Below are 15,474 nucleotides of genomic sequence, written 5' to 3'. Positions count from 1 at the left end.
ATAATAGAATGGAAGAAAGACAGCCTCTTCAGTAAATAGTGCTGGCAAAATTGGTTAACTACTTGCAGAAAACTAAAACTAGATGCTTATATATCACCCTGCACCAGAATCAACTTCAAATGGATCAAAGACATCGGAGTCAAAGCAGACACTCTGAAAACATTACAGGATGGAATAGGAGAAACCCTAGGCCTCTTTGGCTCAGGCCGAAATTTTCTGGGTAGAGACCCGAAAACACAACAAATCATAGAAAGGTTGGACAAATGGGATTGCATGAAGTTGCAGAGCTTCTGCATGGCAAAGGACATAGCTAGCAAGATCAATAGAAAGCCCACAGATTAGGAAAAGATCTTCACTAGCCATACAACGGACAAGGCTCTCATATCTAAAATATACTTAGAGCTCAAAAAATTAAATCCCCCAACAACAAATCCTCAAAGAATCAACTGCCCAATAAATAAGTCGGCTAAAGAGTTGAAGAGAAACTTCTCTGAAGAAGAAAGAATGATGGCCAACATACACATGAAGAAATGCTCAACCTTCCTAGCCATAAAATAAATGCAAATCAAAACAACATTGAATTACTACCTCACCTCAGCTAGAATGTCTATAATCAAGAACTCTAACAACAACAGATGCTGGAGGAGATGTGGACAGAAGGGAACCTTACTTCATTGTTGGTGGGAGTGTAAACTTGTTCAACCAATTTGGAAAGCAGTATGGAGGTTCCTCAAAAGACTTCACATAGAGCTCCCCTATGACCCAGCAATCCCACTTTTGGGCATTTACCCAAATGTTTACAAACAAGACCACACTAAATCTAATAGCACAACTATGTTTATTCCCGCATAATTTACCATAGCTAAGATATGGAACCAACCCAGATGCCCCTCAGTAGATGAATGGATCAAGAAAATGTGATATATATACACAATGGAATTCTATTCCTCCATCAGAAAGAATGACATTGCCCCATTTGTTAGGAAATGGAAAGGCTTCGAAAAAAATATATCAAGTGAAGTAAGCCAGGCCCAAAGAAACATAGGTCCCACAGTTTCCCTTATTTGCCATATCTAGTATATGTCTGAGTCAAGCAGAAAAGTTCAGATCAGGTTATGTTAGGGAAATGAACCCTAAAATATGTATTCAAATGTTTTTTTTTTCATGTGACTGTTTCTAACATATATATAAGATTATTTCTTTGTTGCTTTGCATGTCCCTCCCCCACAGTACAACCCCTGCTTTCACTATATTTGATGTCTGTATAATTTGTGGAGGAGATGGGGAAAAACAAGTCGTTTAAGGATACAGGTGGACCCCATGCAACTATGAGAAGTACAAGTCGTCATGTCAAAAACTAACTTTACAACTTTGGGGGGTGTGGGTTTGGGTGGGGGGGCGAGGTGAGGCTGGGAAGGGATGTGAAGGGTAAACAAAGGAGCAGGCTGCAATTCTTGATAAGAAATGTACTCATTATCTTGCCCATGTACTTGTAACCCCTCTGTACATTATGTTCACAAAAAATAAAAATTTAAATTAAAAAAAAAAAAAAAAGTCGTTTAAGGATACAGGTGGACCGGATCTAACTATGAGAAGTACAAGTTGTCATGTCAAAAACGGACTTTACAACTTTGGTCCGGGAGGGGGGGAGGAATTGCTGGGGTGGGGGTGGGAGGCTGGGAAGGGATGTGACGGGTAAACAAAGGAGGAGGCTGCAATGATTGATAAGAAATATATTCTTTGTCTTGCCCATGTAATTTTAACCCCTCTGTCCAGTATGTTCACAAAAAATAAAATTAAAATTAGAAAAAGAGAAAATGTTGATGGAGTGTTTATATGCAGAAAACCTGGGAAGGATAAATTTTTCCAATTAGCATAGTCAGTATTCTATGATCCCCCAGAGAGAAAACTGGGTAAGCATCCATTTACAACCGTCTGAATAATTCTGATTCTGCCCATATTAGTTATCTATCCATACCTGTGCCCGAGTGAGAGGATTTTAAATGACTTTAGTGCTTTAAAATTTAAATTTAAATTTGGAATGAAATTAGTTCCAGTGCATTACCTTAAGATATTTAAAAACAACTAAAGGTCTATAAGATTTTTTTATTTGAAGTGAAGGGATATTGGAATTTGGTTCTCTATAGTTTAAGCAATTTGCAAAAAGAATTGGCAAAGTAAAATTTACATTTGCAGCAGACTTGACACTTATCAAATTTTGTATATTGAAAAGAGCATAAGCCTCAACAATATGTCAATGCTATTCTGTTATTTATCTCTAAAGGTTTATGCTTCTGGTCTCTTAATATTAAAACCAATTTTTTTTCATCTTTAACTAGTTGTGCAAAGGGGTTTCACTCCATCATGTCAGTGTGGAATAGAGTGTATGTACATTTCATTGTACAACACATCTGGATCATTGTAAATCTTTCCACTTTTCTTCCTTCCCTTTCCCCAACCCCACCTATCCCTTCAAGTTTCCTACTTATATTCTCACATATGTACGTTGAGTGATATGACTGTATTAGTCCAACATTTCCCCCTCCATTCTTCTGTCCTCCTCCCTTTAAGCCCAGCTCCTTATTTAAGACTTATTTCAACTTCATGGTATTTTGTAAAATATCTCTTACTTTGGCATTTGGCTTTGGGCTTGCCACATCCTCACTTCCATATTTGACCTACATAAATGAGGCTATTTCTCCACATTTTCAATCTGTGAATGCCTGAGATAGGTCTCCTTTATTATTCACCTTCTGTCCTAAATTTAGAATTGGACCTTCAGGGCCATCAAATAGAGCTTTCTCACTTTCTACACACTGAATTTGGAAGGAAAATAATTTCCATGCTCTCAATATTATGCTATCCATAATGAATGTCCATCACTTATCACTTCAACAGTCTAAATTTAAAGTTATGTTTTCTGCATTATATTCACACATTTTAAGAGAATATTCAGGACAATTTACCTAGTATTGGAAGTTTAGGGACGATTTTCAATTTCTGATGGTAGAAACAGGGGTCAGTTTTAATTATGCAGAATCCACTATGTAGTGAGTGCTGTAGTCTTCTAAATTTTCAATAAATTTCGAGTTACTTTTTATTAATAATTGAAAAAGTTTTATTTCAATATTTGAAATGCTGTCCCAATTATTTTAAAACTTTCACATTAAGTTAGAATGAAATCCCACCCCCCCCCATTTTCCCTACTAATTCAGGTTAAGTCTCCTTTGGCTTTATTGTTTGAGGGGATGAGGGTAAACAGATGAGGGTAAACAGAAAGATGATCATTGCTCAGATATCTACTTCCTCTTCTGTTTCTGCTATTCTTTTTTTAATTTTTATTTATTTTTATTGTGAAAATACTATACAGAGGGGTTACAATTACATGGGCAAGATAATGAGTACATTTCTTATCAAGCATTGTAGCCTCCTTCTTTGTTTCCCCTTCAGATCCCTTCCCAGCCTCCCTGTTTCTGCTATCCTTGTAGAAAGGAAGACTGGAGCAGGGAACAAGAGAAATACTTGGGCAAGGGAGCATTCCTGGCATATCAATTATTGTTTCTCAGAATCACTTAAACTGCTTACTCTTTCCTTGTCTCTAACAGTAACCTAACTGTGGCTTCCTTCCTGCAGGAATAAGCACACTAACAGGTTTTACACGTAAATTTGTATTTTATATCTCAGCTTACTACTACCCAAAATAGAAAGCTTTGGTTACATAAATGCAAGGGCACTATTGTTCAACAATACCTTGGTGAGGAATAGACAATTATACTCAGCTCCCCCCTCCTCTTCCATCCTTCCTTCCCCTTCCCTCCTATCACTTACCCTCGCTTCCCTTCTTCTTTCTTTATGTCTCTCTCCTCCATATTCATTTCTATCTTCTCTCTTTTTCTCTTCTAGTAGCAAGTGATTTGGTTTATCTGGCAATACATACGTAATTGAACAAATATGTTTTCTCCTCTTTTTGTGAATATTTATTATTAAGAAGTGAGTTCTAGCAGAGCACCAGTGGCTTACAGCTCCATACTAGGTGGGTTCAAGTTTGACAATTGTAATTCAAAGCTATTCCAAGTAGATAAACCTAAGAGATTCTTTTATCCACTTGTGGTAAAAGGAAGAAGTGAAAGTGGGTTTCAGGAGGTATAGAGTAACATTGAGAATTGCAGCCCAGATTGTTAGGTTTTTAAAGAGTGGTCTAGTAAGAACCACACAAACATGAGGTATTCAGGAAACGGATAAGTTTATTCATCATTCCCGCTGGCACCAGGCCATGTTGGCCCTCCATGTGGCTGGGAAAGTCCTGGGAAAGACCTGGAAAAGACCTGAGAAAAAGAGCAGCTAGGCCTTATCTAGGGTATGTGTGGAGAAAGGTGTGGCCACATCACTTTCAGATATAACCTCATCAGATGCAGTTGTGATATCTTCCAGGAGTGCCAGTTGCCTAGGTAACGCAGGTACTCGGAGGAGACTTTGCTTGGAGGAGGGTGGAATCTGCTCGCTATCCTGAAGCAGACCTTATATTCCAGCCTTTTAATAATCATGAAATAGGGTGTTGATCCTCTCTGGCTAATTCCTGCTGACAAGGTGTGTCGAAATTAGGGGTAAAAGTCTGGAATTTGGTCCCATCCCAGAGAAGGCAGTGAGCTGCAGCTGTCCCTTGGTGAGTGTGAGTCCTTTGATAAAGTCTGGCGGAGGCAAGTCTCTTGGATGAAGTCTAGAGAAAGTCTCATGAGGCATTGAGGGCCTGGAAAAAATTATTAGAGAGCAAATAAATGGCAAGTGGAAGGATTTGGGGCTGAAAAATGTTGGTAGAAATGTCCCTATCTGGTGATTAGGTAGAGGAGAATTCAGGTAACAAAGACAAGAATGTGAATTCCCATCCAGCTAAAAGGTAGACAGGTATGAACATTAGATAGTAGGCTTCTTACTTATATTCCGCGTGGCTCTGGTTAATTTTGAAAGGGCAGGCACAAAATGGCTGATATGACATCATCTCTTCTTACTCCTCTCCATGGTCCCTTGTTCCCCAGAATGGCTGAGTCTAGGTGCTCGTTTCTGGGATGACTTGTCTCAGTGAGTAGTATTCATGGAGATTTGAACTCAAGGCCTGGGCACTGTGCCTGTGCACTTCTACTCAAGGCTAGTGCTCTACCATTTTGAGTTATAGTACCACTTCCAGTGTTTGGCTGGTTAGAGTTAAGAATCTTAAGCCATACTTCCAGCCTGGCTCTTTGCAGGTTAGTTGGGAGATGGAGTCTTAGGGATTTTTTTAGCCCCTGTTGGCTTTGAATTGCAATCTTTGTCACGAAAACTCTATTATTTCCAATTAAATAACATGGAGATCAAATAGAATAAGTAGAGTTTACCTGGTCCTTACCAAGAATTGACCAAGTAATATCCTGAAATGAAATGACAAAACTCGTTAGATGTGAGAATCTTAGCACAGATATGCCCAATATTTTCGAATCACGTAGTCAGTACTAGAATACATAACACAACACCAAAAGGCAAAACTCAAAATCTAAATTTTTTTACATTAATATTTAGACATCTTTGCTAACAAATCACATCAGATAGTTGGGCCTCAGTTACCAGGGTCTGAGAAAAGAGCAAGTTGTTAGCAAGATACAATAGAATTGATGGATGGAGGAGTAGTATACTTGGTGGAAAGGTATGGGTCAGATAGGACCAAACCCTGAACCTACCATGTGGCCAAGATGGCAAACTCACGATGGTGAATTTCTGAAAGTATGCAAAGAAAGCCTGAACAAATAGATGAAGCCTAGATTGGCTAGTCTTTGATAGGGAAGCTAGAGGAGGTCCCCGGGACCCAACTCTCATTACACTCTTCAGGGCACAATCCAAAACGTTGTAGAAAAGAAAGGGAGAGATACACGAAGTTGGACATGATTAGCAGAGAGCAAAGAGATCCTGAAAATGAACAGACTTCTGACCGTTTAACATTGCAGAGGCAAAAATTGTCTAAATCTGAGAAGAGACTAAAAAATTAGGTGCTCTGGCTATCCAGGGAGTACAGGAGGCATTTCAGAGGGGTTTCAAGGCACTGGAGTTACACACAGCTCCCCATTAAGGGTGTAGGAGAGAAAAATAATCAGTGAGTGAAGGTGGGCTTATTGGAGGGAAGTGGTCCCACAACTTAACACTGAGCCCTCTAGGAGGGAGTGGCCAACCAACCAGAATCAAGTGTGCTCAGCTCCAGACTTGACTGGGTTTCAGTTAAAGGCCTAGCAGGTTCTTCAGCATGGAACCACATTTGGAGAGAGACTGAGGGACCGAGAAACCTTAGAGAGTAATTCACTCACCAAAATGTACAAGCATGGGGGTAGATGCAGAGTCCAGCAAGGAATTGATTCACTTTGTCCACAGCAGACAGACTGGTTCCCAAAAGGCCTTCAGAACTGTAGTATTCCTCAGAGCAAAAAAGGGAAAAACAAACAAAAGAAAGAAAAAAAAAAAAGGAGAGGAATCCCACCTCCTATCCTGACTTTAAGCCTTTCCCGGGTTCAAATGGCACCATTTATGTTAGGTTTTAAAAAGAGGTTGCTGAGTAAGAACCACACCACACATGTGGTATTAAGGTAAGCAGTAGGTTTATTCATCAATCCGGCTGGCACCAGGCCATGTTGGTCCACCACGCGGCTGGGAAAGGCCTGGGAAAAACTTGGGAAAGACCTGGGAAAGAGAACGTCTGGGCATGGGCTAGGCCTTGTCTAGGGGATGGGTGAAGATAGGTGTGGCCACATCAAATTCAGATGTGACCTCAGCAGATGCAGATGTGACATCTTCCAGGTGTGCCAGTTGCCTAGGTAACACAGTTATTGGGCGGAGACTTTACTGCAAGGAGGATAGAGTCTGCTCTCCATCCAGAAGCAGACCTTACACAGGTAGAGCGCAAGGCCAGGAGTTCAAACCCGAGTACCAGCACAATATAAAAAAATGAGTCCTTTAATTTTGAAAAGAGATTTTTCTTCAAAAATTCATACCCAGGAAAATTTTCAAGGTCAAAGATTGTTTGAAAGGCTCTTTCACATCTTAAAATGATTTCTCTGTTTGATTCACATTATGGAAAATAGGAATCACACTTCACATTAAAAAGTGTGCACATTGTTGAACATTTTTAATGTTCAACAAAATGTAAAAATTGTTTGTATTTTTAATGTAAAGGAAGCATGGGAAAGGAATTCACCTCATTGGGTGAATTAGGTTTGACTCACTGACAGACTTTTGCAAGTAAATGAGGGTCTGTTTACATGTAAAGAAGTCTACACAGATGGATTTCTAGGAGGGAGAACAAGCTAGCTGCTGTCCAGGTTTGAATCAAAGTAATTTTATTCCTATGAAATGACAAAGAGTAGCTCATCTCATAGAATTCTATGCGAGCAGCAATTTCAAAAGGTTTAAAAGACTCATGTCTATGTTGTGAACAACCAAGTTTTCGCAAACAAAAGTGTTTCCTGAGCCAAAAAAATATGTTAGAGCAAAAGAAACTATGTTAAATATAGTTAATGGCTGAGGGATATTTGTAAAAGAGTTCTGTAATAACAAATAAACTATAAATTTTCATCAAGTCCCTAACAAGAATCTCCAAGATAGGCCTTGCTAAATCTGTCATAGAGGACTGGGTTTATGCAATTGTCAGTTTTGTTTAGGGTCCAACATCTACAGTCGCTTTCTTTGCAAATCACTCACACCACATGCAGTGTCTGGAAAAACGTGCTGTCTTGCTAGGCACCTAAGGGATTTTTGTGCCACTGTGAATATTTATCGTTTTACTTCTTGTAATTATACCTGTCAATGTGAAGTCCTTTCGTGGAAAGAATAATAGCTTCTGGAAGTGGTACCGTGGCTCAAGTTGTAGAGCACTAGCCTTGAGCTGTGGAGCTGAGGTACAGCGCCCAGGCCCAGAGTTCAAGCCCCATGACCGACACACACATACACACACACACACACACACACACACACACACACACACACACACACACACACACACACACACACACACACACACACACACACACACACACATACATATTTACCACTTTGACTCATGTTAGGTTCCTGACATTGGATATCGCACAATGATCTAATAATCAAACTTTCCTCCACAGACATAAAATACATTCATACTTCCACACAAACAAAAACACCAGATCATTCAAAATAATTACAATAATGAGCCATCTACTCCGTGATTTCATTCATTCATGACGATGCATTTTTCATATCATAATTAAAAATCTTTTTGAGTCTCTCTGATTAGTAGACAAAAGTATGTTATCATATAATAGAAACTGTAGGTAAAATTACATTTCCCAAGTTAATCTTTAATATATCATATCAAAGACTTCTCTTTCTTTCTTGCAGAGTCTGTTTCTGGCATTTTGCCCTAATGTCTAATATTAAATTACAAAGGATATGCCATATTCCTTAATTCATTTTTCCTGAAGGTTATGCTATAGAGTTGAATCTGATTTGTTTACTAATTCTAAATTAACTTTTCTCAGCAACTTGTATTATTGTTTATATTGCTCCTAAACCATTTGAAATGTCAAAAAGAACTGGATATTCACCTTAACAATGATTGTGAATGGCAGCAATGTTTGTGGGGAGATGAAGGACTTGAATTATCTGGAGTGCCTAAAAGATGGCAATGCTATCTAAAGAGCTGATCGTTTAGTTATCTTTTAAAGTGTGGTCTTCTTATTTCATCTAAAAAGATAAAAGTATGCTTTTCATCACATTCTGGCCTGTAAAACAGTGGAATCATTTCCTTCGTAAATCATATGCCCTGCTACTACTGTAGTGAAACCCACAAACAACTGCTCAGCTTTGTTAGCTGCTCTAGATTTTGAAATTTTCTTCCAGTAGCCCTCCCTAGTGATTCAAGCCCAGACTCATGAGATAGTCACATAATCCACAATTACAAAGCACCACAATATAAAAGACCACGTGCAAAATGAAGTTCATTTTTTTCTTTGTTTTTTCCTTTTTTTTATTTACTGTCTTTTAAGGAGCGTGGGGCTGTTTATTTCTCATTATTGTTTGTATGACTTAAATAAATTTACCAGATTTTTGAAATAAAATACATATAAAAAGGCATATTTAGTCACAAAATAAAAGTAAACATTTGAGTGATTCTTTTCATTCTACTCCTGTTCACAGTTATTTTAAAATAACTTTGAGATGAGGCAAGCATATATGTAAATTGCCACGCATCAAGCATACAGGACTCTGTAATCTTTGGGTTTTGATTTCTATATCAACTTCACCTAGAAAAGAAAATTATCACTTGCTTCATGTCTTAAATAATCTATTTAAAACAAGTTTTATTAATTTTATCAATACATCTCATAATCTATGGAATTGAGGCATTGCATAAGTATTTGATTTCTTATTTCCACTACATTAATATTACACTTATTGTAGTTTTTTGCAAAGAAATAATGACATTCTTGAGGATAAAACATTCCTGTTTTTCATTTTGGTTGCCGAAATGCAAGTATTAGAATTTTTGAGAATATAACTTTAAATCAAAACCTTCAAATTTCATAGGACTTCAATTGTGTTACTTACATCTTTAATGTTAGAATAAAAAGCATTATTAAATAGAAAGCAAAATTATGTTATCACTCCTCAATCTCTGAATTAATTTTATGATAAAAATAATTATATTTATATAATATATATACTGAAACAAAGTATGTGATATGGAAACAAAAAACTCCTTTTTTGTTTTGTGTTCATTGTTGTTGTTTATAGTTTGTGATGATTCTATAGTCTTTACCTCATGCCTGGTATATTCATTGTATGTCTTCAGGAAAGTATGGGTGGGCACAGAGCTTTAGTGAAAAATTGCAGCAGTGGAGTTCATTGAACATTGATAAAAGTGAACTATTTAACAAACGGGTAGGGACAGGAGGGTAGGACTGGAAACTAGTGAGGGAACTGAAGACATTTTATGAAAGGAAATGTACTCATTACCTGACTCATGTAATTGTAATCCCTCTATAAATCACCTTAATAATAACAGACTAAATTTATTTAAAGGCAAACAAAATATTGTTTCTTAGAATCCTAATACTTTGCTTTGTTCAGTGGTTTGGGCTGGTTGAGTCTATCTCTGAAAATAGATACATTGACATTCATTGGGAGAAGTTGTGAGCTCATTGGGAGAAGTTGTCAGCTACTAGAAGATAAGTCAATTATGATTGTCTGCATGGTTTTTGAGACTCTGATTCATTTATTTCTTTATTCTAATTTGTGTTATTTCTGTCTACTGGTTTTTGGTTTGGCTTGTTCCTGTTTTTCAAGTACCTAATGCTGATTCAAGATTGTTCTAATTTGTTGATATACACACTCAAAGATATAAATTTTCCTTGAGTATTGCCTTTGCTGTTGTATCCCAGAGGAGGTAGCATTTTGTCTGTTTCACTTCCACTGAATTCTATAAACGTTGGAACTTCCCTCCATATCTCATCAGTAACTCACTGATGATTTAGCAATGTGTTATTCAGTCTCTGTGTTTCAGAATTTTCTGTGATGCCTTTTGATGTCGAGATCTCATTTGGTCCCATCATGGGCTGACAGATTACAAGGAGTAATTTCATTTATTTTGAATTTTCACAGATTTTCCTTGTGATCTGAGATATGATCTATTTTGGAGAACGTTCTGTGGGCTGCTGAGAGGAATATATATTGTGACACTGCTAGATGAAATATTCTGTAGATATCTGTTAGGTATGGTTTGTCAATACAGTTATTTAGCACTGAAGTTATTTTGCTAAGTTTTTACCTGGCTGGCCTGTCCAGAGGTAAGAATGATGTGTTCAAGCAACCAACAATGTGTTTGGATGTATACATGTTTTTAGGGTAAGTAGTATTTGTCTGATAAATTTGGGAGCTCTAGGATTCAGGGCATTGATAGTTAGAATTGTTATATCCTCCTAATGGATAGTTTTCTTTACCAATATGTAATGTTTTTCTTTGTCTCGTTTTACCTTCATACCACTTTTAATTTAAAGCCTATTTTATACCTTCATACCACTTTTAATTTAAAGCCTATTTTATCTAATATTAGTATAGCTACTCTGGCCTGTTTATGAGGTCTATTTTTAATTTTTAAAGATGATGTACCGAAGGGTTACAATTACATTCGTCAGATAATGAGCACATTTCTTTTTGAAGTGTCATCTCTTCCTTAATGTTCTCCCAGTTTTTCCCTTCCAACCTCCTTCCCCTATAAGTTGTATAGTTCATTTTTAATGTAGTGTCTATTGAGTAGCACTGCTGCATTTGTTCACCCTTTGTCCCACCATTTCTGCTCCCCCTTGCCCTTTGAAAACTTACATATAAGACCAAAGGTGCAGAAAAAAAAAACCAGCATCAGAAGAAAGAAGGAAAAAGCAAACCAATAAAAAATCTTTCATTATCATTTATTGGAGATCATTTTGATGAACATTATTTTATATGATAATATTCATATAACTATTGAGCTTTTGTGATCCTCTCCAAAGGGCATCCTGCTTTGATCTCAGTGTATACATGTTTAAAATCCCATATAATTTATCATGTCCAAGTGTAATGTTTTCTCTTTTACCATCCAAGTGTGTTTACTTGTAGAATTAGGGGCACATTCTAATAAAACAAATGAGGGAAATCAGGCAACCTATATTTCTTTGAGTGTGTCTTTCTTCACTTAATATGTTTGTTCAAAGTCTTTCCATTTCCTTATTAATGGTGTAATAGTATTCTATCTGGATCAATAGAATTGCATCCAACTGAAGTGTTTCTTCATATCAAAGGAAAAGTTAGCAGGATATATAGAAAGAGAACAGAATGGAAGAAGAATTTTACTAGCTAATCATCAGACAAGGATTTTCATAACTAACCCATATTTAGAAATGAAAAAGTTAAACCCAACAACAGTAAACCCTCAAATAAAGAAGAACGCAATTAATATATGGTTAAATACTTAAAGATAACTTCTAAGAAGAAGTAAGAATAACAAATAGACACATCTCTCTCCATAAAAGAAATGCAAATCCAAATAACACTGAGACTCATCTCAACCGTGTTACAATTTCATTATGAAAAAATGAACCATCACAGATACTGATATGGCGGTGGCCCAAAGGAAACTCTATTTTTCATTGTTGGTGAGACTGTAATCTTGTTCAATCACTTTGGAAAAAACTATGGAAGTTGCTTACAAAACTGAATAGAGAGCTACCTATTATCCAGCAATCCCACTTACGGGATGCAAGGAGGTACAAATGAATTATCTGAAATGTCATAGTCCATGGAGAGTGAAAATACTATAATTCTCTTAAAAGACTGTCAAAGCCCAGCAAAATAAATAGCAGTAAATGCGTACTGCAAGAGACGACAGTGGGGGGCAATGTGAGAGGGGTAGGAAATTGAAGGGGAAAAGGATAGAATACAGACAACAATCTATTGTATAATTCCTAGAATTGAAATATACAAAAGAAGGGGTAGTGTGAAATAGGAGTGGAGATGTTGATGTGGTAACACAATTACAGGTGCATTGTACATATAAACTGCTTTGTTAAATGGCAAGTAATTCCATAACAAAATATTTAGATACTTAAGGATTGGGCTTGATTGGGAGGGGTGGATGAGAATGTTGAAAGGGGTGATATTGATCAAGATGCACTGTATCCCATATACTGTTTCAGTGAATGGCAACTCCTTTGTACAACTACTTAAAGATAAAAACTTTTTGAACTTAATTATGATAGTTGAATATAGTTGAACCTCAATTCAATTCCAATTTAAAAATATTTCTAACCTGGAGACTTGGAGAATAAAATTCAAATAATAAAATAGTATAAATATTTTTATCAAAATTTGTGATATTTAACTCCAAACTACTTTGCTTTTTGTTAGCCATTGGGCTTTTATGAGAGAATACTTCAAAGTAAGTGGCATAAAATCAAAAGCAGTATATTACCCATACTCTAGAAGCTTGAACATTGATTATAAAAATGGTTGTTCCAAGCAATTCTTTTTCTCATGGGGGTCCACTTTCTGGTTCATTATAATTATTTGCTGGACATTCATAAGGCAGAGTAATCATATTGGGCTTCCTTAATCAGGATCATTATTGCAGGGTCATCTCTAAATGGTTGATTCTAATGTCACCCGACAGGGGAATCAAATTTCAACATGTGTATCTGAAAGGAGTTACATCGTCCAATACACTTTGCAACATTTGCTTTAACTTAGGGTAGTATATCATTTGGATATTATTTTATGGAAGATAATAACTTAAGGACAAGCTTATATCATTTGATTTATGTGGATGATTCTTCTTAAAATGGGAATAATTATAGTGATGGCAAAGTGAAGTATGATAGTTTAATGACTTTTGAATCACATCATAGGTAACCATGTAAACATTGTACAGCCTTTCTAAGGCCCTTCTGATATATTTGAAGAATCTCTGATGAGTTAATTGCTTTCAGAAATATTCGTTTAAGCCAACAAATACAAATATGGTTTCATTTTAATTACTTTCTGCTATTAGGACTTTCACAGACACCAAAATCAGAGGATATTAATTTCTCTGATAAAATACATAATAAATTTTTTGTAATTAATATAACATGAAGACTGTAACGTTAACAGCACTAAAATACTAATATGCACATTATATAATACATTGACATTCATTGGTTACATCATTTTTAGATTATTTATAATTTTTAGAATATTTATAAGTGTAAATTGTTTGCAATGTATAGACAATGAGAGAAAGATTTGCATGCATATTACTACAGATGCAAACAGATTCACCTGGTTATTCATGATCCTCAATTCGTTAGTTTCATTCATGCATGGAGAACATGCAAAGAAGTGAAAATTGCAAACTTGAATTTACTAAAGGGTTAATTACATCGAGTTTCTGTTGGACTAATAGATTTTAGAAATTAGTTTTGTCTCTTCCTTTCACCCTCCTTTCCTTCCTTTGTTCATTCATTTCTTCCTTCCTTCCTTTTTTCATCCTTCCTTCTTTATTTCTTTCCTTTCTCCCTCCTTCCTTCCATCCCTACTCTCTCTTTTTCTTTCTTTCCTTCCTTCTTTTCTTCTTTTCTTCCTTCTTTTCTTCTTTTCTTCCTTCCTTCCTTTTTTTCTTTCTTTCTTTCTTTCTTTCTTTCTTTCTTTCTTTCTTTCTTTCTTTCTTTCTTTCTTTCTTTCCTTCTTTCTTTCTATCTTCCTTTCTTTCTTTTACTGAGAATATTTCTAATGGCTATAGAAAATATACCAACTGTTGTACTCCAAGGTATTATGATTAATTATAAATATAACTAGTTTAATATTAATTTAAATATCCTGTTATATTTTGACACATTATACTAAAAACAATTTCACAAGCGTTGCAAGATATGTAACAAATATTACTTTTCATGATATTGTTTATTTCTTCAAACTAAAATAAGAATTTAGACATAATATTGTGTATGTGTGTGTTGTTCTTGTGATTTTAACTCAAGACCTAAAACTTAGTTTCATTTTTCCCTCAAAGATATTTCTCTATCATTTTTGCCAGAATTCCGTTTTTGGCTTTGTGTGTGTGTGTGTGTGTGTGTGTGTGTGTGTGTGTGTGTGTGTGTGTGTGTGTGTGTGTGTGTTTTATGATTTGTGTGTGATATGTGTGTGGGTTGTGATGTGTTTGGGCTTTGAACCGCAGCTTCCTGAGTAGCGAGGATTACAAGCTTGAGACATCTACGCTTAGCACAGATTTAATATGTGTAAGAATAAATTAAATTTCATATTATTTGAATTTTAGAGGCTCCATTTAACAAATTAACGTTTAGATTATTATTATTTATTAAACTTGAACTTGCAATGTGAAAACTAGTTTTCATTTTTATGAAAAAATATACACTCAAAGGTTTAGATGACAGAATTTTTGGACAAATTGAAATATTCTATTATTCAAAAGAGAAAAAGAATAATTAATCAAATTTCTCATGTAAACTAAAAGCATCAGGCTCTGTCAGGCTGAATGAAGCAATTTTACATTACATTAAATATTATATACTTTGAACATTTAATTTTCTCTTCCTTTAAACATAAGCTATATTTGACAGAAAAAAGTAGATTCATAAATTTTGGGGTATATAAAAATCTCAGTTATTTGTCATGTATTTCTAAGGTTTGAATAACAAGTCATTTCAGAGAAACACTGAATTTCATGTATTATATGTCAATAGTGATTTTAGAAATGAATCAATCTCAATACGAGATAACTAAAGCACGATATTCCATCAGTTATCCAATTATTCCAACAGACTTTAATAGAACTTATTTTTGAATAGCTACTCTCTACAGAATAACTAAAAAATAAATGATCATGATAGTATTTATTTTTCCTTCAACTAGAAAGAAAGAACCTCACTATAGATGACACATACCTGAATGGAAATG

The sequence above is a fragment of the Dipodomys merriami genome, unplaced genomic scaffold (assembly GCF_024711535.1).
Source record: "Dipodomys merriami isolate MVZ:Mamm:240054 unplaced genomic scaffold, mDipMer1.0.p SCAF_956, whole genome shotgun sequence".
NCBI lineage: Eukaryota > Metazoa > Chordata > Mammalia > Rodentia > Heteromyidae > Dipodomys > Dipodomys merriami.
This window is presented reverse-complemented; position numbering follows the sequence as displayed.